A 22,439-nucleotide genomic window follows, 5' to 3' on the forward strand; every position below is an offset into this window, starting at 1 on the left:
CCGCCCTAAAGGACCCTCCATCCCCAGCCCACCGGCGCCAACTTGCTCCCCGGCTCTCGCGCCTCCCCCTCGCCTCTCTCCCTCTCGGGCCCATTCGGCTCCCTCATTCTCTTCTCTAAAACAAAAAGTACTGCCGCTCATTAATCCGTGCTGAACTTCAAGGGCAGAATCGTCGTGAAAGTGAGCAGACAAGCGGAGGGCGCTGCCACCCGCCCCTGTGTGAATGCCGCGCTGACGGGCGCTGACGGGCCGGGCCCGAGGGCGGCCCGGGCGCTGGAGCTGCCAGCAAACTTTCCCGTCTGAATTCCAGATCGAGAGCCTGGGAACCACACTCTGCCCAGACGTGTGTGCGACGCCGAAACCAGGGAGCCGCCCGCAGCCCTGGGGGCCGGGGGAGGGGAGAGAAGGGGAAAGGGATGGGGTGGGAGGAGGCGGAGGAAGAAGGAGGTGGGAGGTGAGAGGAGGCGGGGGAAGGGAAGAGTGGGGGGAAGTTGGAGACAGGGAGGTAGGAGGAGTGGGGGAGGGGCGGGGTGGGGCAAGGAGGAGGTGGGAGAAGGAATTGGTGGGTGGGTGGGTGAGAGGGAGAGAGGGGAGGAGGGGACGAGAGGAGGAGGAGGTGGGGGGATGGGGAGGGGCGGGGCAGAGGGGGAAGGGAGGTAGGAGGGTTGGGGGGGGAGGGCGGAGGAAGGAGGAAGTGCGGGGTAAGAGGAGGGGGAGGGCGCGGAGCCCTGACGGCGGCCGGAGGACCGGCGGGCGCTGACTGCGACCACCGCTCTCGGGCAGCGGACGCGCTGCTTTGGAAGATGAGGTCAGCACCGCGGAGCTTTCCTGAAACACACCCCCCACCCCCCTAAAAAAGAAAAAAACAAGCGCAGCCCGCCCCGCCCTGGCCTGGGCAGCAGCGGCGGCGGGGGCAGCAGCACGCCGGCCGGTGGGCGCGAGGCGCGGGGGGCGCGGGGCGCGAGGGGCGCTCCCCGTGGCCGCGGCCGCTCAGTCCGGGATCTGGGCTCCGTCAGACTTCCGGGAGAGAGGAGGTTTTTCTTCTCCAAAATCCACCAGACTCCTTTGATGCGCTTTTGTTTTACAGTGGAAAACTACAATAAAAAAAACATAGCCATGAAAATAAGTGAGATTAAAACCTGCCGGCTTCACTTCCTGGAGGCTTTTTGTTGGGTCTTGAAACTAGGAGTCTTTGCGGGTCATCCTTGTAAGTGCCTTTTTAATCCGTTCACACTGATGCTTGTGCGTCTATACTGCGTTTAACATTCATTATTAGACGGGTGACGCTGTGACATTGTGTTCAGTTGATTTGATGATTTCTGCTTTGGTCGGTTGACGTTGCCTCACTTGATAACACGACATAAATGCATACACGTTGCAAAAAGAAACCCTGTCTTAAAATAGAGATGAAAATATTCCCTAAGGCGCTGCCAATACCAAAAGAGTGAAGTGTTATTTAGACCGTGGAAGTGTTAGAAACAACAGTAATTCATTGGCTGGTTCATAGTCCTGCGTAACTTAACATTTTAAATCATTAAATAATAGGGGTAAAACCCCGATTAGTTGTTCTAAACTTCCTGTTTCCGAACGTGTATCATTACATCATATGAAGCGAATCGCATTATCAGCTCGGTAAGTGAGAGAGAATTTCTGCTCTGAAACAGAGCAGTTTTAATGCTTAAGTACCAAGAAGTTCTTCTTAGGAAATCTCCAAATGCAGTCAATTAATATTAAACAGATGCAGGGACTTCCCTGGTGGTCCAGTAAAGACTACCCGCTCCCAATGCAGGGGGCCAGGGTTCGATCCCTGGTCAGGGAACTAAATCCCGCATGCCGCAACTAAGACCCGGCACAGCCAAATAAATAAATATTAAAAAATAAAATTAAATTAAAAAAATAAAGCAGACGCAGTAGGGGGTGCATACTAAAACTGAAGGCTCTTCCCCCCGGAGAATTTACTCCATTTTCCTTTAAAATGAGCCAGCGAATCATTAACTTTAAATTGGCCAATGCCAATGGAAGATCACGCCAAAACCAGAATGAGGCATCCCAACATGGTAAGTAAACAGAAAGGCCCAATTCAGTTTACAAAAATTTGGCCTTCAGGCTGTGTCTCGTACACCTGCACGCAGTCAAAGACGATGTGATGCACATTTTACCACATTAAACCAGCAGCAGTGATAGGGTGTACCTTCACGTAAACAGGATGCACAGACGCACGTTTCACGGAACTATTAATATCCCAGTTACTCCATGTAGCTTAAGTCTCTGGGAGGGAGCTCCAGACCAGAGGTTGTAGACTGGCGCTGCATGGGCCCGTCCTTGTTTTCCAGACCTGTTTGTTTGCCCTTTGAAGTGTGTTTTAAACTTTTGAATTCGTTAGCTATATTTAAAAATCAGGCGACTTCCCTGGTGGTGCAGTGGTTAAGAATCTGCCTGCCAATGCAGGAGACACGGGTTCGAGCCCTGGGCCGGGAAGATCCCACATGCCGCGGAGCAACTAAGCCCACGAGCCACAACTACTGACCCTCGCGTCGCAACGACTGAAGCCCGGGCACCTAGAGCCTGTGCTCCGCAACCAGAGAAGCTACCACAGTGAGAAGCCCGTGCACCGCAACGAAGAGTAGCCCCTGCTCACAGCAACTACAGAAAGCCCACGCTCAGCAATTAAGACCCAATGCAGCCAAAAATAAACAAATACATTTTTTAAAATAAATAAAATGAAAAATAAAAATCAGGATATTTCACAGGGAAAGCTGGACTTTTGGCTTCTCTTCTTTGGCTGCATTGGGTCTTTGTTGCTGCTCACGGGCTTTCTCTAGTTGCGGCGAGCGGGGCCTACTCTTCATTGCGGTGCGCCCGCTTCTCATTGCGGTGGCTTTTCTCGTTGCGGAGCACGGGCTCTAGGCACGCGGGCTTCAATAGTTCTGGCTCTGGGCTCTAGAGCACAGGCTCAGTAGTTGTGGCGCATGGGCTTAGTTGCTCCGCGGCATGTGGGATCTTCCCGGACCAGGGATCGAACATGGTCTCCTGCACTGGCAGGCGGATTCTTAACCACTGCACCGCCAGGCAAGTCCCTTGGGCTCTCTTTGAAATCTGAGAAGACTTGGAGCAGAGCGGCAGTGTCAGTTGTAACGGTCTACACCTCCCCTGTTGTCCTCTTAAGGTATTTGTCTGTCCTATGCGCAAGTTTTCTGCCCCAGACAAATCACTTCATCTGGTGTTTGGCCTTTTTATAAGGATTATTAAAGTCACAGATGGTTTAGACACTCTCTGTCTAGACCTAATGCATGTATAATTAAAACCTCAAATCTTGATTTCCAGAAATTCACCTTGACAGATTCAACCAGTGAGAAACTGAGTCTGCGTACATTCCCTAAAGACAGGCGCTATGGAATGTCCGGATTCCCTCCATTCTGCATTTGCCCAAGATGCAGCAAGACATAGGGGTGCCTGTGGTCTCAGGAATTAAGCAGACCTGGTTTGGATTCCCACTAGGTACTTGCTGTGCAGTGTTAGGCAAGTTATTTACTATCCTTGAGCTTGTTTCCTTAAAAATAGATATAATAAAACTACCCCTTTGAATTATTGAATATTAAGTAGTTATATGTGAAAAGCATGTTAAACAGTCCCTGGTCCTTAGGAACCACCCAAAATATTAATTTCTCATGCCCTTGGGATTTCAGTTACTAATGCGGATATTTGAGAGAGAATTCTTACTAGATCTTTTTTCTTGTCTGCGAAATCCTACTTTAGTAGAATCCAAACTTTGGTGTGTGTAAGAGACTTACCTGGATACTTGATTACAGTGCTAGTTTCTGGGTCCCTCTTCTAAGGTATAGGAAGTCTCAAGTAGGGCCCTGGGGTTTGACATTTTAACATTTAATTCTGGGGCACGAGTCCTCAGCCCTCACTCTGACAGTCCCCGTTCCAGACTTGGCCCTGGTCATTCAAGGGAGTGAGGCAGAGACAGAGGAAGGCCTGCGCCGAGTCCCAGGCTGGTCCTGGCAGCTTGCTGATCCCAAGGCTGGACTGGATGCCTCCCTGGATCCCCATGGCCAGTTCCTGGATCCACAGGCATTTACTGAGCACCTGCTGGAAAGTGCCCTGAGCGGGTGCCAGGCACGCAAAGTCAGGCCTGGCATTTGGGTCCCAGTTTCTGCCTTTCCTACCGTCCAGCATTTAATACCGTACCAAATGGCTGTATTCCCAAAGACACTCCTTGATCTCATCAGCGCCCCTCTCCCCCCACCCCCCCACCCGGAACCATGCTTTCCCAAGTCACACTGCAGCGACTTCTGCATTATACAAGGACACTTAGCATAGCACTGCTTAGGTGCTCATTAGATATATGTGGAATTTAATTTCCTTGGACAAATATGTCTTCTGAAACTTAGTTTATGTTCATTCACTCATCAAATATTTATAAGCCAGGAACTGTTCCAGAAGCTGGGGATAACTGTCATGAACAAAATGTAAAAATCTCTGCCCACGTGGAACTTCTATTCCAGTTGGGGAAGAAAGGCCATATCAACAACCTGCTTTGAATTCTTGTATATTGGGTTGTTATCTCTACCCGGACATTTGCTGCAATCTTGTTTGCTCTAACTGCTACCTCAGTTACCTGCCAAATGGCCTTCTTTCCCAACCCTGGTCTACACAACCCTTACTCAGCGGCGATTCTATCTGAGGCCAAAGAGCAAACCAGTTATCTTACTGGTTTGAAGAAGTGTCTGCATATCTCCTCTAGGCTTTAACCAAGATCAGCCATTCATTTCCAAATGACAGAAGCTTCCACAATAAATGCAACTTGTAGATTCTCGTACAGAATATTAGGGAGAAGACTTGATAGGAACCGAGTGACTCTGCTGTCCCACTGTTTGGTCCTGTTATAATATTGCTTTTCTTTTTAAGCTTCTTAGCTATTAAGCCAAATATAAAAGTAACTCTGACTACTTTGCATTCATATTCTGTAGCTTCATTTGAGTAGACTTCTAATAATTTATCAGTAATATAATCTTACCTTTAAATATGTGATTTTGTGGGGTACATTTTGCTGCGTTCTTACTGAGCGCTTTGTATTTTTCTGGGTCTAATACTTGTTATAGAGAAATACAAGACCAATTGTGTTATAAAAATGAGAGAGGATTTCAGTATTCCAAGTAGTCTACAAAGTGAGTTACACCTGAAAATTCAGGTAAAGAAGTATAATTTTTTTTTTTTTTTTTGCGGTACACGGGCCTCTCACTGCTGTGGCCTCTCCCGTCGCGGAGCACAGGCTCTGGACGTGCAGGCTCAGCGGCCATGGCTCACGGGCCCAGCCGCTCCGCGGCATGTGGGATCTTCCCGGACCGGGGCACGAACCCGTGTCCCCTGCATCGGCAGGCGGACTCTCAACCACTGCGCCATCAGGGAAGCCCTAAGGAAGTATAATTTTAACTTCTTCTCTAAAGGGGTAACTTTTCGTGAAAATGCCCCTAAATGTATTATTTCTGTCTCTTTGCATGTGTATATTTTTATATCTGACCTCACACTATGATCATCTTTGGCTCTCAGTTGCATACGTTCGATCATTTCCTGAGTCTATATGACTTCCTGTTGAGAAATATGAACTGGGTCAATGGAAAGTCTTTGGGAAACAAACTCAGACACCCAGGATTCCCCTTTGTCCTGTGAAATGCAAGATAAGCAATTTGATTTGGACATAATATCATTCTTTAGTCAGGCAACTGATGAATAAGCAGGTAGAATTAAAACATGCTGGACCATGGACGGTCACGCTAGCGAGTGGGCCAGTTGCTGTGCTTCGCACAATTTCAGACTGCTCCGTCAGAACTTCAGTTGAGAGTCTGTGTATATGCACTATTGAAAGTGGCCATTAGGGACGTCCCTGGTGGTCCAGTGGTTAAGACTTGGCCTTCCAATGCAGGGGGTGCAGGTTTGATCCCTGGTTGGGGAGCTAAGATCCCACATGCCTCACGCCCAAAAAACAAAACATAAAACAGAAGCCATATTGTAACAAATTCAATAAAGACTTTAAAAATGTTCCAAATGAAAAAAAAAAAATCTTAAAAGAAAGTGGGCATTAAGAGATGCAACTACGGGCTTCCCTGGTGGTGCAGTGGTTGAGAGTCTGCCTGCCGATGCAGGGGACACGGGTTTGTGCCCTGGTCCAGGAAGATCCCACATGCTGCGGAGCAGCTGGGCCCGTGAGCCATGGCCGCTGAGCCTGAGTGTCTGGAGCCTGTGCTCCGCAATGCGAGAGACCACAGCAGTGAGAGGCCCATGGACCGCAAAAAAAAAAAAAAAAAAAGAGATGCAACTACCCATCAGAACTGTTGGAGTTTTAAAGCCATGAGATCTGGCTACTCAGAATTCAGACTGTGTGTTAATATCAGGATATTAACACACAGTTGGACCAGAACCGGAAGTTTACTTAGAGAAACTGAAAGGAAAGAAATTATATGCTCCATGCCTTTCTAGTCCTTTTTTCCCCAACCAGGAGTGAGGGTTGAGAGGGAAGGTGGGATAAGGGTGAAAATTTGGAACCTGGGCCTACGCAAGCCACAATAATAATTGTGAGAAGTCCACTTTTGTTTTAATTGACGTTTCCCCTCACTGAACTGACATTTAGTGATTGAAATATCTGGAATGCACACCATAACTTGGGTGTCTTTACTTTAGGCTAAAGGTGCAGACAGCAGAAGGTAGGGCACAGGGGTCAGATGAAATTGGTAAAGGGAAAAAACAAATGCGAATTTCACAGGCAAAAGAGGTAGCTTCTCCAACTCTAGGCTGTGCTGGGCTGCTCTAAAGTGCAGCATCTTTCATCAAGCCTAGGCCTTCGTTCCCCTCAGTGACACTGTCACGTGCTCCCCGTCAGCCTTTCAGTAAGATCTTTAACAAGCGCACAGGGACCCCTGCACTTCCGTTTAGTAATTGGTGGTAGGATTTCTCCTGTAGTATAGATACGCACAGATTTGTTCACTCTCCTGCTTTTATGATGTTATTTTAGAAATTGAGCTGTCAAAGGTTGTGTTTGAACACTTTTTGAATCAGCACTCTAACTGAGGGATCAAAAGGCTTAAGCTCATGCTTTTTAATAACTGAAACCACTGTCTATAATTTTTCATATCTAAAATCTATAGATGCTAATATCAGCCTAGCTTCTTTTACTTTCAACTCGTAAAGAAAGTTTTCCTTCTTTTAAAATTTATTTATTTGTTTATTTTTGGCTGCATTGGGTCTTCGTTGCTGTGCACGGGCTTCCTCTAGTTGCGGCGAGCGGGGGCTACTCTTCGTTGTGGTGCACGGGCTTCTCATTGCACTGGCTTCTCTTGTTGCGGAGCACGGGCTCTAGGCACGAGGGGTCAGTAGTTGTGGCTCGTGGGCTGTAGAGCGCAGGCTCAGCAGTTGTGGCGCAGGGGCTTAGTTGCTCCTGTGGCATGTGGGATCTTCCCGGACCAGTGATTGAACCCGTGCCCCCTGCATTTGCAGGCGGATTCTTAACCACTGCACCACCAGGGAAGTCCCTCTCCTTCTTCTTAAGTTCCCTTTTTTACATCCAGTGGGACCAGCTCTTGTGATTATCGTCAGCAGAAAGCGATATACCACAGTGGGCAACATGAAATCGCCAAGTTGTCAAGAATTCTAGGGATTTTCTTTCTTCTCTAGTCATTGTCACAGCCAATGTCTTCTTGAAAGATGTATCTTCATTTCATTGCCACATTAGGTGGCTAAGAGTTTTCTGGTCAATTTGGTAAACTTTAGACTATCTTAGAATTTAATTAGCTCAATAAAGTGGCCAAAGGAACCTACAGATGACCACATGTACAAATATATATGAAATCAACGATACAGGCTGACTGGGGTAGGTGGGCCAGTCCTCCTGTTACTCTGGGGATGTGTGTGTGAGCTGTTTCGTTTTTGTTTTGGAGGGTGAGGGCTACTGGTGTGGGTAAATTTCCAAACTCCCCAAGAGAACATAATCAGAAAACACACAGCAGGCACGGAGAGGAGTCACACAACTGGATGAAAAGGGAACTAGAAGGAGATCGGATTGTTAAAGGAACTAGAATTGTTTCACATGCAAAGCATGAGGCAGGGGCAAGAGAACTGGAAGAACCAAGGTGGTTCCAACCAACTTCTACGATTATTCTATTGAATCGGAGAAAATATGAGCTTCAACCACAGCTGAACCTAAAAAGGGGAAACTTTTCGTTTAGCACCAATCATTGCCATGCATTGATTAATAACATTAGCTGGCGTAAGGGTAGCGTGGAAGAAGCTTGTTCGGTCACCCACTGTACTCCCTTCAGCCTCTACCATTTTGTCTCCAGTACAAGCATCTAGGTAAAGACAGAAAAAAGTGGCTATTTGGAAAGTCAGCTTTCACCCAAACATACGAAATTTTTTAAGTGTTTTATTTTATTTTAAATTTTTAAAAATTAATTAGTTAATTTATTTTTTGGCCGCGTTGGGTCTTCATTGCTGTGCACGGGCTTTCTCTAGTTGCAGTGAGCAGAGGCTACTCTTCATTGCAGTGCGCTGGCTTCTCATTGTGGTGGCTTCTCTTGTTGCGGAGCACGGGCTCTAGGCCCGCGGGCTTCGGTAGTTGTGGCACGTGGGCTCAGTAGTTGTGGCTCGCGGGCTGTAGAGCACAGGCTCAGTAGTTGTGGCACACAGGCTTAGTTGCTCCACGGCATGTGGGATCTTCCCAGACTAGGGATCGAATCTGTGTCCCCTGCATTGGCAGGCAGATTCTTAACCACTGTGCCACCAGGGAAGTCCCAAGAAAAATTTTAAAATGTCAAGTGGGCTTAGATGTTGGTCTTGCCACTCGGGGGCATTTTTCTTGCAGTTGGGATGGGGGTGGGACAGTCATGAGGGCCCTCACCTGCTCCATGAAATCCACTTCAAAAGCTGAAGCTATCTTTCAAATAGACTTTTCTAGCTTCCTAATAACCCAACTGTAGATTTATCATGAGATAAATTTTCTACAAACTTTTCTGAATAGTTTTATTTTCACTTCGTGGTCTTGGGAGCAGTGAGTAGACACTAAATGATTTCCCCCCTTCATCTACATGTCGACCATTTAGAAACACAGACTAAGAGACTTCCAAAATGAATACATAGCTCCTGCTGTTTAAATAGCCAACCTTCAAACTGATTCAGGAACCACCCAGGCAGGCACTCTGGGTCCCCGTGTGACTCCGGACATGTCGCTGACCTCTCTTCAGGCTGAAGTGAAGTTAATGTTTTTCCCTCCCATCAACTCACAGCGGTGCTTTGGGGATAGAAAACTGGATGTGGCAAAGTCCAGGGCAGATTTGTAAATGCCACCGGCAAAACTAGGTGAAAGGCACTTGTCCTTTGTGCAATGCAGCTGCCGTGTAAGAGACCCAGGGCTCACTGTCTTCCTGGCTTGGGAACACACAGATCCGTCTTTCTAGAATTCAAAACGGAAGGTGGCATGACACGGTGGAAGTTTTTTTGTTGTTTTTTTTTCCTTTAATTAATTAATTAATTTATTTATTTTTGGCTGCATTGCAGTGGCTACCAGAGGTGAATGGAAAAGTTTAAAGGGCGTTTGGGTTTCTGTTGGGTTGGTTGGTTTTTTGGCCTCGCCAGTGTAGCCAGATCATTTGGGAGACATAATTTAGAAAGCGCCAATGCCTTTCTCCAGATTAAGGTTCTCTTCGATTCCCATGGAAACTTCGGAGAAACAGACATTTAATTTGCTTATTATTCTTTCATGAATTTATCCAGCAAACTTCACGGAGCGCCTACGATGTCCAAAGGCACTGCATTTAGTGCGGGACATACAGCACAGAGGAGACCAGAACCCGAGTTCAGGAGCCTCCAGCCTGTTCTCCAGGTTCTGCAGGTGTGGTTTCAGGCAAATTTGCCTAACTGGACCCTCCATTCTGAACATCAGAATCAGAGACAAGGGATTTCTTGAACTTATCAATAACCAATGCTCACCAACCATGCTGTCTAGATACAAGAGATTCCTGTGACTTATTTTCAAAGACTTCATTTAAAAATATACTTGGAAAACAAAACAGCAGACTTTTTAATTCTAAAATGAGGTGGTGTTACTTGGCACCTGTATATGTTTGTGTATTTACAACAGCAGAGCAGGAAAGGGGAGGTTGAGGGGAGGCCTGCTGGGGCCGCTTCAGTTCATCATCTTAGAATCGTAATCCCTCTTCTCTGCATTTGAGAGGCTTAGGAGGCCGTCACCCACGAGAGGCCAAGGAAGCATCCAGCTGTAATGGCTTCACACGGTGTAATCAGACAGACTTGTTTTTTCAGAGGAGAAAAAGCCTTCCAGATAATGAGACTGGACACAGCCTGGATGTGGAGGTAAAAGTCCAGTCTTGAAATGACCCCTCTGATATTTGCCTTGGGCTCTGGGCAGTCACCTTACATCTTTGGGCTGCAGTGTCCTCACTTGTAAAACGAGGGCACTGTGCTGGGTGACACCTGACTGCCCTTCCCATTCTAACCTCCTATGATCTGTGATAAAGGTGGCACCGTGCAGTGTGTTTTGTGATTTTAATTCATTGATTAGGCATTTCATCAATGGCCAAAGTTGCTTCAATGCTGAGATTAGAATAATTATGGTGAGGCTTCAGGGTTAATAATTAACTAAAATAACGGAGCCATTTCACACCTCTGCCAGTGCTCTCCTTTCCAACTCTCAACAAAAGAACAAATAAACAGCAAACAGCAATGAATTAATTCACAAGCAAAGATTATTTCTGGCAATTGGAAAAGTTGGACACTTCTCTGTTTATACATACCCCTTATATACATAAATAGGTATATACATTTTTTTAAATGAATTTATTTATTTATTTTTATTTTTGGCTGCACTGTGTCTTCGTTGCTGTGTGCAGGCTTTCTCTAGTTGTGGCGAGCGGGGGCTACTCGTGCTTGCAGTGCGCGGGCTTCTCATTGCAGTGGCTTCTCTTATCGTGGAGCACAGGCTCTAGGCGCGCAGGCTTCAGTAGTTGTGGCACGCGGGCTCAGTAGTTGTAGCTCGGGGGCTCTAGAGCGCAGGCTCGGTCATTGTGGCGCTTAGTTGCTCTGCATGTGGGATCCTCCTAGACCAGGGCTTGAACCCATGTCCCCTGCATTGGCAGGCGGACTCCCAACCACTGCACCACCAAGGAAGCCTGGTGTATACATTTTAAGTGTGTATGTATATGCTACCATTTGTCATTAAATGTGCATATTCCCGAATAATAAGATTATATAACGAATATTCATTGAGCACATACCATAGGCTGAGCACTGTTGAAGACTTTATTTACATTTTTAATTTATTTTGGCTACACCGTGCTGCTCGCGGGATCTTAGTTCTCTGACCAGGTATTGAACCCGTGCCCTGGCATTGAAAGCGCCGAGCCTTAACTGCTGGACTGCCAGGGAATTCCCCATTTACATTGTCAATAACTTCTTTTCATTAATTTCTTCTGTTTTCAGTCTTAACACCCACAATTGATTTCTCAAAATATGGAAGTTTGTGAAGGTTATTGCAAACATCTTGTCTGGCAGGCATAACTGTTAGGGTGTAAAGAAATGATATTTCATAAAAAGGACTCCAATTTGTCTGAACTTTTGGGCAAAGCCTCGCTGGAAAGGCACGCATTTGATCACGTTTATGTCTGGGGGTGGGGATTCTGCCTCGAAATGACTCTCTTTTGGAGAGAGAGGGAAAATCTTGGAGTTTATGGAGAGTGGAAAACATTTGCATCCCTAGTGAGATCAGAAAAAAAAATCTCAGTGAGGCTCAAGGGAACTTTTCCTGGCAATGAGGGTTATATTTGATAAGTTACTATGATATTTGAATCACAGCTTCTGGAAACAGGTTATAAAATAAATTTTCACAGAACTGAGACAGTTCCGGTGCAGGTCTTTCTGTCCGGCCCATACACAGTCCATAGTAGTACTGAAACTTCACAGGATCACGAATTTCTATACTATCTGCCCATGCAGCGTTCCCAAAGCAGTGATGAAACATTCAGTAGCATAAGGGATGTGTTTTATATTATGATGATTATAATTTTACATGTTTTCCCAAAATGTACAAATATGAAATGTGCTATGTTCTACTCATATGCTTGCATATGGAAAACAGAAATAAAAATTGTTTACTTTGGCTACAACAAATGTCATTCTCTTGCTTAGTGGCTTTTGATATCCTTCAGCCAAACCAAACATGCAGCTTCTCAAGATACCAGAATCTGTATTTAATACAATAATGTTTCTCACTCCCAGCCTCCCTCTCCCTCTCTCTCTCTTTTTTAATGACTCCGTTGTTAAATAAGAAACGGATAATGTCAACTTTCCCAATAGCACCACTAGTATTTGTTGCTGTTTCATAAGTAACTTAGAAAAGCGACTGAAGCATAAAGAAACTCAATTATTTATTACAGTATTTTCCTCTCCTGGATATCATGATAATCTTCAATATTAATGCCTTCCTTACAAGTGTAAGGTTAGGAAATTGAAGTCAGTGGGTTCAATTGATCAATTATAAAATTATGAAATGTGTTCAGGTGAATAGTTGATTTTATCATCCAACCAAAATAGTGCCTCATTTCTTGCACGCATTATCTAAATATTTATCTAATATGTGTTGATGTATTCTTAATTGCTGTAATACTGTTTTTAAATGATTCGCTTTGAGAGTCATACGCAGTTTGATTCAGTTCTCCTTAGTCAAGTGCGAGCTTAGCCATCACAAATTCAGTGACTACTGTGGGGTGGGCAAGACGGCCAGGATGAGCAGTGCCCCCGGTAATGAAAACCAGTGGTCAGAACCCCACCTTGCCAGAGCTGGTAATCTGGGCAGTTTACAGGTTAACGCAAAACCTACGGTTAGTAGAGACGTGTCCCACGTGGATGTTGTCTGGGAGTTTGTGCGTTGGGCATTCAGAGTAAGTTGGAAGAAACACTGGTTCTAATACGCTTCTCTTCAGGCAAACATGAAAGGGTTTAGGCAGAGATCATGAAGCAAATGAATAACAACAAAAAAGCATAGGAGACGCCTTGCCTGGTTCAGTTACCGCCTCTGTGCGGCATTCCACATAAAATCTGCACAGGTAACCCTGATTTCTCACCTGCTTGCCCAGGGAACATCTTGATTCAAGGAGTATGAAAATACCTGAAGTTTTTCAGCTGAAGCCTGAAGTCGTCGTCATTACATGAGGATCACCTCTTCGCGTGTTTTCTGGAATTAGGGACACTAATGTCATCCTCTTGATTCCTGTGGAATTTTTATGGACCCTGTCCCTTACTGTCCATTTCAACTGCCACACTCTGACCCAGCCTCCCAACTCCAACAGCCCTGGAAACCAGCAGCACACTCTGCTACATCGCTGGTTTTAACCCTGCCCGTCTCCTGCTTCAGAACACACAGTGGCTTCTGCTGCTTCAGCAACTGTGCCCTCCCTGTGACCCCTTGCTCTCTCCGACTCACGAGCACCTCTTCTGTTCCTGAGCTAATCTATTTATTATCTCCCTCTGTGCTTGGCTTATAAATCCTGAGCCCAAGCCTTACCATTTGCTAGTTTCCTTCCAAATTTGCATTTCCTTCCCCTCCCACCTCCCCCATCCCCTTAAGCCACGCCCACTGTTTCTTTTGCATTTAAGACTGTGTTGCTTTGTATCTTCTCCTCTTGGGGGCATATCTGTGATGGGGGCATAAGGTTTTTTTTTTTTAATTTTTATTGGGGTGTAATTGATTTACAATCTTCTGTTCATTTCAGGTATACAGCAATGTGAATCTGTTATACAAATCCATATACCCACTCTTTTTTAGATTCTTTTCCCTTGTAGGCCGTTACAGAGTATTGAGTAGGGTTCCCTGTGCTATACAGTAGGACCTTAGTAGTTCTCTATTTTATATATAGTAGTGTGTATGTGTCAATCCCAATCTCCCAGTTTATGGGCACAAGGTCTTGAGTGGCCCCTCCCCCTCCCCCTCGAAGAGTAGGTACCCAGTGAGTGGATAAAGGCATGCGTGAATGAATGTTGGGATGGTAGAGGCTGCTCCAGTGCTAAAGTGGCATTGCTTTTCAGTATAGAAAAAGCTAGGACTATTTTTCCAGCACACAATAAAGAAAATGCTGCATTGAAGCAAATGAATATATCTCCATATGATGGAGAGTGCAGTAGGAATTACTTTTTTTTTTTTTTTTTTTTTTGCGCGGTACGCGGGCCTCTCACTGCTGTGGGCTCTCCTGTTGCAGAGCACAGGCTCCGGACGCGCAAGCTCAGCGGCCGTGGCTCACGGGCCCAGCCGCTCTGCGGCACGTGGGACCTTCCCGGACCGGGGCACGAACCCGCGTCCCCTGCATCGGCAGGCGGACTCTCAACCACTGCGCCACCAGGGAAGCCCAGGAATTACTTTTTAAATGATGTTTGGAAGTAGAAGAAGCTGAAAAGATAGTGGAGAAATGAATGCGACAAATATCTCCCAACAGACAAGGAAGGGGATATACATTTGTGATGGGAGATACCGTACTGCCGCCTTCACACACCCACACACTGTGTGACTTTGGAGTAGGATCAGAAAAGTCAAATTCCACGGTCCCCAAACAGTAGGCATGACTAACTGATGAATAGGTTAGTCCAAAAGACAGCTTCCAACTGCCCACCGACCCTACCCCCAATTAAAGTAACTTCTAGAAATAAATTCTTCTTCAAATTGAATTATCTATGCAAAGGATTCGTTATTAATAAACTACATCAGGGTTTGGCAAACTATCCATGGGCCAAATCCAGCCCACCTCCAGTTTTGGTAACTAAAATTTTCTTGGAACACAGCCCACCCCTTCATTTTTGTATTGTCCATGGCTGCATCCCACTCTAAGGACCCAGTTGAGTAGTTGTGACAGAGACCCTGTGACCCGCAAAATAAAAAATGGCCCTTCAGGGGAAAAGTTTGCCAGTCCTTGACCTACATGATCAAAGGATATAGTAATTTGGTCGGATGTGCCCATCCTTCCCACCAGGGGCAGACCTGGGGCCTGGAATCTGGTTGGCTGGCTAAGGGAGCAGTAACCTCTGGTTACCAAGTAGAGTAACCAACTTGTCCTGGTTTTCTGGGGACTGTCATGGTTTTAAAACTGAGTCCCATGTTCTGGGCAAACCAGGACAGTTGACCACCCTGACATGTAGTGAATAGCTTATGGGGTCTGGGGCAGACTGACTTGGGTTCAAACCCCATTTTTATGACTTCCCACTGTGCAGCCTTAAGTTACTTCATCAATTACCCTATCTGTGAATTGGGATTGATTCTATTTTGAGGAGATATTGTAAGGATTAAAGGAAATTATGCACAGAAAGAGCCTAGCACAGAATAGGCACTTACTAAATATTCATTCCCTTCCTACACTTTAGACCATTATAAGCTAATTTTCTTATCCAATCTTTAGTCAAAATTCCTTTTTTTCATAAAATAATCAGAAGGGAAACTTTAAAATACCATTCTTTTTTAAACAAAAAAAATTTATTTAATTGGTTGCTCCGGGTCTTAGTTGCAGCACGTGGGCTCCTTAGTTGTGGCATGTGAACTCTTACTTGCAGCATGCATGTGGGATCTAGTTCCCTGACCAGGGATCAAACCCCAGCCCCCTGCATGGGGAGCGTGCAGTCTTATCCTCTGTGCCACGAGGGAAGTCCCTAAAATACTGTTCTTATCCCCTGTATTTTCTAATGATGCTATTTCTTTGCCCCTTACAAATAAATACCCAAATTAATAAATAACTTGTATTGCAGTGGGGGAAGTAGCCCATCCACGTAAAATTGCCTGATTTTCAACTTGATAACTGTTTTATGTTTTAAACATAAACACTTGGAGACAAGTGGTGGTTGAATTTTGTTTTATCCAGTTAGGGATACATCCCAGGAAGGTCTGCTGTCTCCAGCTACTTCAAGTAGCTTGTGATAGGAGTTCCCTGGCGGTCCAGTGGTTAGGACTGGGTGCTTTCACTGCGGGGCCCGGGTTCAAATCCCTGGTCCAGGAACTAAGATCCCGCAAGCCTCTCGGCGCAGCCAAAAAAAAAAAGTAGCTTGTGATGCCTCAGGTCCATGACCAGATCCAGAACCTCTGGGGAACAAGGTTCAGGGACTTTTTCTTATCTAGCATTTTGTGCCTCCGACAGAAAATATTGACAGGAAGTTGACAGAGGCTGTCAGTGCTACCTCACTCATGATTCATCTGATGGATCACTATGACCGAAGCGCTACATGGACGAACACGCTCATTAATTTTTTAAAGAGGCTAATTATACACAGACAGTGGTGTCCAAATCTGATAGCAACCTACATGCTGTCAAAAGTCCCCAGGACAGGGCTTCCCTAGTGGCGCAGTGGTTGAGAGTCCGCCTGCCGATGTAGGGGACACGGGTTCGTGTCTCGGTCCGGGAGGATCCTACATGCCGCGGAGCGGCTGGGCCCGTGAGCCATGGCCGCTGAGCCTGCGTGTCCGGAGCCTGTGCTCCGCAACGGGAGAGGCCACAACAGTGAGAGGCCCGTGTACCGCAAAAAAAAAAAAAAAAAAGAATAAAAATGTCCCCAGGACAAGATCAAAGGGACAAGAGAACATTAATGTCATCCGAACTATCAGCATTTTGATTTAGTAACCCGTTGGTTAGCAAGTGTGCAGGATGGAATTAAATAATGTGTACTCCTGTAGTAGTTTATATTCCCAATTACACTTAAAATCCTAGTTGGTCCCCAACAAATTCAATTTCCATTAGCCTGTAGCTATAGGACTTTGAGAAATCAAATGTTTTACTGAATGAATTGGTCAGATCTGTCCAAATCTATCAGCATTTTTATTTAATATCCAGTTTCTTAGCAAAGGTACAGAATGGAATTAAATAAGGTGAACTTCTGTGGTAATGTACAATCTAAAAACTTCCAAATACCTACACAATCGTAGCTGATTTCCAACAAATTCAATTCACTTGAGGCTGTGGCCATGTGATTTTAATGAATCAAACTTTTTAACCAAATTAATTGGTCAACTCGGTCAAAGCTTATAAATTCCGTGAATATATAAGTCAGTCGATTGGCTGATTTGAATGTCTAATGCAGCAAAATGAGTCAAATTATTAGCTCAGAATACAGACTGCTTTAATTTTATTTGAACTGTAAACATCTGCTTGCCTTTCTGATTAGGACACCACCAAAAATTTGGCTGTACATTAGAATCTCCTGGGGAGCTTTCAAAATTTCCAAAGCCCAGGCCACACCCCAGATCAGTTAAATCAGAATCCCTGTGGGTGAGACCCAGGCATCAGTCCCTTTGTAATCTCCCCAGGTGATTGGGAACCACTGGCAGCAAATTCAAATAATTAGGAATAAAGCCACTTCTAGTATGTTTTGCATTAAGGTGGAAACCCAAATTGGAGGAGAAAAGAATGAGACTTTGTAATAACATAATAGTAATTATAATAAGCTAATAATTTATCATGTAATTTGTTACTGTTATGTAAAAAGTAATAGCTCACTATTTATTGAGTTCTAACCAAGTGCCAAGCATTGTGTCACATTTTACATGGATTATTTTATTAAATTCTCACACATTGCCCTGAAGCCTTATGAAGTCAATTATTGTGCCCATTTTACAAATGGGTAAATCAAGGCACCAGAGGTTAAATATCTGTCCAAGGACACGCATGTAGCAAGTGGTCAGGTGAGGGCTGGCACAAAGCAGCGTGAGTCTAAAGTCTGTGCTTGAACTATTTTTGAAAATCAGTGACTGGAAACTCAGTGCTTTATAGGTCGTTGGACGTCACGCTCTTATTTCTTTGGGGCATTGTTTTTGTTTTCTTCTTCCACTTTTCTCTGTTTCTGGATGCAAAGGCCTCACCAAACGGTACACAAAAGCAATTTCTGATGCCCCTGGGAGAGAGGTAGGCCTGGGTTGACGCATATAATAGGCAGAGGAGTTAATATTCCACATTAAGAGCTCCTTCTCTCTCAGGGGAGACTCTGGCAGACTAAAGCACTCTCAGGCAGCAGAAAGGAACCCTGAAACAAAACGCCCACCTGAGGGGAACAGACATATTTGCTACAGCATGTTTAAAAGTTAATTGAAAAAGGGTAAGAATATAATGGGGCTTCCCATTCACGGCACATCTGGTTACTTCACAAAATCTTCAGCGTTGACCTGTCATCCTGTATGGGTTTGGTTTAAAAGTTTTTTGGGTTTTTGTTTTTGTTTTTTGGAGGTAGTCCTCCCAAGTAACATGTATTCAGTACCAGCTGAAATCTTAACATTTTTGGTTGCACAATGAAAAACAACATAAAAAGAAGAAAGAAAGATGAAAATACGATATAATGTCACGGTCATTTGCAGCCGTTTCCTGTGACAGTTAGGGTGCCGTACACTCATTTCTGAACTGTGTCTTGTCTCTCCTTTGCTGAGAATGAAGCTAAAACTGCCCCGAGAAGCTCCCCCAGGACCGAGGCCGACCGTCAGAGCAGAATCTGGGCCAGTCTCAGCAGCTGTGTGTGTGTTTTAGTTTTATTTTTTTCAGCCCACTTACCTCGGGAGAGCAGGTTTTCTCCATCCGAAGACTCCCTGACCCCAGCACCTCCGGCCCCGGGTGGGGCTCTGGTTGCAGCCTCCAGGCCACTGCCCGGGTGGGACCGGGCCTGCGACACCAGCCAGGCTCCAGCCACCCTGCTAGGACACCTGGGCCTAGGAAGGGACCGGAACTCCCCTCCACCACCAGGCAGGGGCTGGGGGGAAGTGACCCCTGTCCCCGTGGAAGGCCGGCTCCCAGCAGCCCCCTGCTGCCAGCTGCACCCCCGTCAAACGTGCGCCCACCTTCGAGAAGGGTGAGTGCCCTGGGCACCAACTGCGCTCTGCTTCCCTGATATCACCTCCCACTTGCCTTTGGGGAGAACTGCGCGGGGCTGGGGGCCACCAGGACCTCTTCCCCTTTCTGAGTGTGGGCAAAGCAAGGGGTCCGTTTTAACTTCCTTTTAGGCTTCCTTCTTTCAAGACGAACTTGCAGGACTTCCCTGGCGGTCCAGTGGTTAGGACTCTGCGCTTTCACTGCCTGTGGGCCCGGGGTTCAGTGCCTGGTACGGGAGCTAAGATCCCCGAAAGCCACGGCGGGGGCGTGGTGGGGGGGAAGGATAAAGACGAACTTGCCATGGTGCTTTCTAAATAAGACCTATGTTTGCAAGTTCAGGAGTGTGGCCAGAGGAGAATGTGAGTCTTGTAACTAGCAGGAAACTCAGGAGAAAAATATTTTAAGGCGATGATGTCAAAAGACTGAACAAACCCGAGGGGAAGGCCAGGCACTGAGTTCCCGGAGGGCCTGGACTGGCTTCCCGGCCCCCGGGAATCGGCCCTGCTCATCGGGGCCCGTCCCCTCTCACCTCGCGCGGAGGAGGGGATCAGTGGTGCGGGCCGCTCCCGGCCGCCGCCGTGGAGAGAAGTAACAAACGTTGCACGGGCACGCGATCGTTGTTCGTCCCTCACCCCGGGCGCACCAGCGAGGCGGTAGAGGGCACCCTCCGCGCCGGCCACGGGGCCTCAGTGGGCGCGGGTTCTGCTCGGCGGCTGCGGGTGCGGGGAGGCCGGGCCCGCGAGGCGGCGGCTGGCGCGCTTCCCGGCGGCTCCCGGCCGCAGCTGGCCGTGCTATTTGCATCGTCCACATCCTGAGAGCCGAGACCAGGCCTCTCCCTGGAGCAACTGGGAAAACGCGAGGCCCGGCAGGGCCTTCCCGGATCGGGGAGAGGCCGGGAAGTTGGGAAAGAGCGGCCTGCAGGGTCCCGAGGAGTTGGGGCTGCCCGGGGTTGGGGGGTGCTGAGCTTCAGGGCCCCGGAAAGAGGGCGAGCAGGCAGGCAACTAACCGAGCTGGAAAATGAGCGAACTTTTTTGCTACATCTCCTGGAAAGAGATCTTTCCAGACGGCCCCCCGTGTCGCCCACCTCCATCACTCAGCCTTTACCACATTACCCTGAGCAGCATTTTTTAAAAAATAAATTCATTTATTTTATTTTTGGCTGCGTTGGGCCTTCGTTGCGGTGCGCGGGCTTCTCATTGCGGTGGCTTCTCTTGTTGCGGAGCACGAAATCAGTAGTTGTGGCTCATGGGCTCTAGAGCCCAGGTTCAGCAGTTATGGCGCACGGGCTTAGCTGCTCCACGGCATGTGGAATTTTCCCGGACCAGGGCTCGAACCCATGTCCCCTGCACTGGCAAGTGGATTCTTAACCACTGTGCCACCAGGGAAGCCCCGCAATGCTCTTTCTTCTGTGTTTGTTTACTTGTTCATGTTTGCCTCCTCCAGGAACATGTGGGCTCCTAGACACTCGTCCAGGCAGCCCTGGGTCTGTTCTGTTGATCGCTGGGTCTCCAGTGCCAAGCAGGGTGCCTGGCTCCTTTGCAAGTGAATGAACGGACCCTGAAGGAGAAGCTGCCTCCTAATCAGTGAAGGAGCTGGATTTCTCAGCTTTCCGTTCTTAGGCGGCGTTGTCATCAACCTGTGGAGAGAAACCGGATTTATCTGGGGGGTAAGGAAATTCATTCTCCCTGGCTTTATATATTTTCCAATCCACAGTGTCGGATCGGCTAAATATTAGTGGTCTTTAGTTTCTTTATGTGATGTATACCACTTGTCACTGTTTAATGTAATCTTATGTCATTTAAAGGTTAAGTTATAGGGTATAGAAAGCGACAATAATATAATCTTAAGCACAATCATTCAGAGGAAGATTTCCCCCTAAAACTTGGTTAAAATAAATTGGAGAAAGACGCAGTTCAATTCATTCAACAAATTTGACTTTGCGACAGATCCAACGTAGTCTGTTGTATTTAATAAGAATTCAGCCCATAAAGGGAGATTTAATGACATTAATGAAATTAGCTTTATGTATTAATGGAACTGAAGGAGTCAACTCTAAAAGCAAATGTTCTCTAAACCTAAATATTTTATACTCAAGAAAATCTGCTGGGGACTTCCCTGGTGGCGCAGTGGTTAAGAATCCACCTGCCAATGTAGGGGACGGGGCTTTGATCCCTGGTTTTGGAAGATCCCACATGCCGCGGAGCAACTAAGCCGGCGAGCCACAACTACTGAGCCCCTGCGCCACAACTACTGAAGCCCGTGCGCCACAACTACTGAAGCCCGCGCGCCACAACTACTGAAGCCCGTGTGCCTAGAGCCTGTGCTCCACAGCAAGACAAGCCACCACCACGAGAAGTCCACGCACCACAACGAAGAGTAGCCCCCGCTCGCCGCAACTAGAGGAAGCCCGCACGCAGCAACGAAGACCCAACGCAGCCAAAAATAAATAAATAATTAATTAGAAAAAAGAATTGAAAGACTTCTTTGTACTGGGTGAAAACTTAGATTTCAAACCTAATTTTGATCAGCTTTATCACGAATACATTTTCCTAGTTTATTCCTTAAAAATCTTTCTCAGAGTCTCTCCTCTTCTCTCTCTGAAGTGATACCAGATGGGTTTTATTTTATGTTTTTAGCTAAAATTGGATCCTGGGAAAGAATGAATCTAGAGTAGATGATAGGAAGATGACTGTCAACTGACAATTTCCATTACCTACCTAACTGCCTTTCTCCCTGGAATTAAAGAGACCAGAAACTTTATGGAGACCCACATTCCCAAACCCTTGGGAGGAAGAATAACAGTTTTAGGAATTCCTTTGTGTTTCTGAAAATTAGTAATAGCTACTCCTTGTAAGTCTATTGCAGTGAAATCACAGCCAGCTGCCTATCTCTAGAAAAAAAAGCTTCCAGATTTCCTTTCCCTGGAATGTGGCTCCAGAGAGGCTGTTCCATTTCAAAGGAGGTGCTTTGATTGGGTGCTCAGTAGGTCCCTCAATAAGGCAATGTCAACCGCTGTAAACAGAGTTCCCTAGAACAGGTCCTCCATACCCAGTCACCTGGGAGCTCCTGCTGAAGCTTTGGGTCAGTTACCCTGCCATCCATGCTAGCTGCCATCCTTGGCCCAGGTGTTGTCCACTAACTTGCCAAAGCATGACTGGAACATCATCAAACTCCCAAACAGTATCCCAGGCTCCTGGGTAAGTCCACTCATTTATCATATGCTTTACTCTTGGTCTACAGATTTAAATAAAAAGAAGTAAAGCATGTATTAAATTCTGACATCAGCATTTATTCATTTTTTTGGTCATCCTTTTGTCCTATTTGATGGTGGAGGCATGAAAGCTAGTAAAGACATATTTTGAGGTTAACTTCTGTTTGCACTAGCAGTTTCTTAATAATTTTCCCATTTAAAAAGAGAGATTTATAATAAAACAAAATAGAAATGTTTCTATGATTTTTTAAGTGAGGTTTTAAACATTACTATTAATAATAGCCTACTAAGACTCCTTGGTCTTAAAGGTGAGAAAAAGTTAGATTTGGCCTAAAAAT

At 46.2% G+C, this 22,439-nt stretch overlaps 1 long non-coding RNA gene across 1 annotated transcript; it reads left to right on the top strand.

Annotated features, from left to right (window-relative positions):
- The first annotated feature begins 717 nt into the window (after positions 1-717).
- LOC132413556 (uncharacterized) lies at positions 718-21,948 on the top strand. The gene is made up of 3 exons (XR_009516761.1): positions 718-1,207; positions 20,334-20,556; positions 21,045-21,948. It is a non-coding gene; the product is annotated as an uncharacterized lncRNA (long non-coding RNA).
- Positions 21,949-22,439: the final 491 nt, after the last annotated feature.

The sequence above is a fragment of the Delphinus delphis genome, chromosome 18, assembly GCF_949987515.2.
Source record: "Delphinus delphis chromosome 18, mDelDel1.2, whole genome shotgun sequence".
NCBI lineage: Eukaryota > Metazoa > Chordata > Mammalia > Artiodactyla > Delphinidae > Delphinus > Delphinus delphis.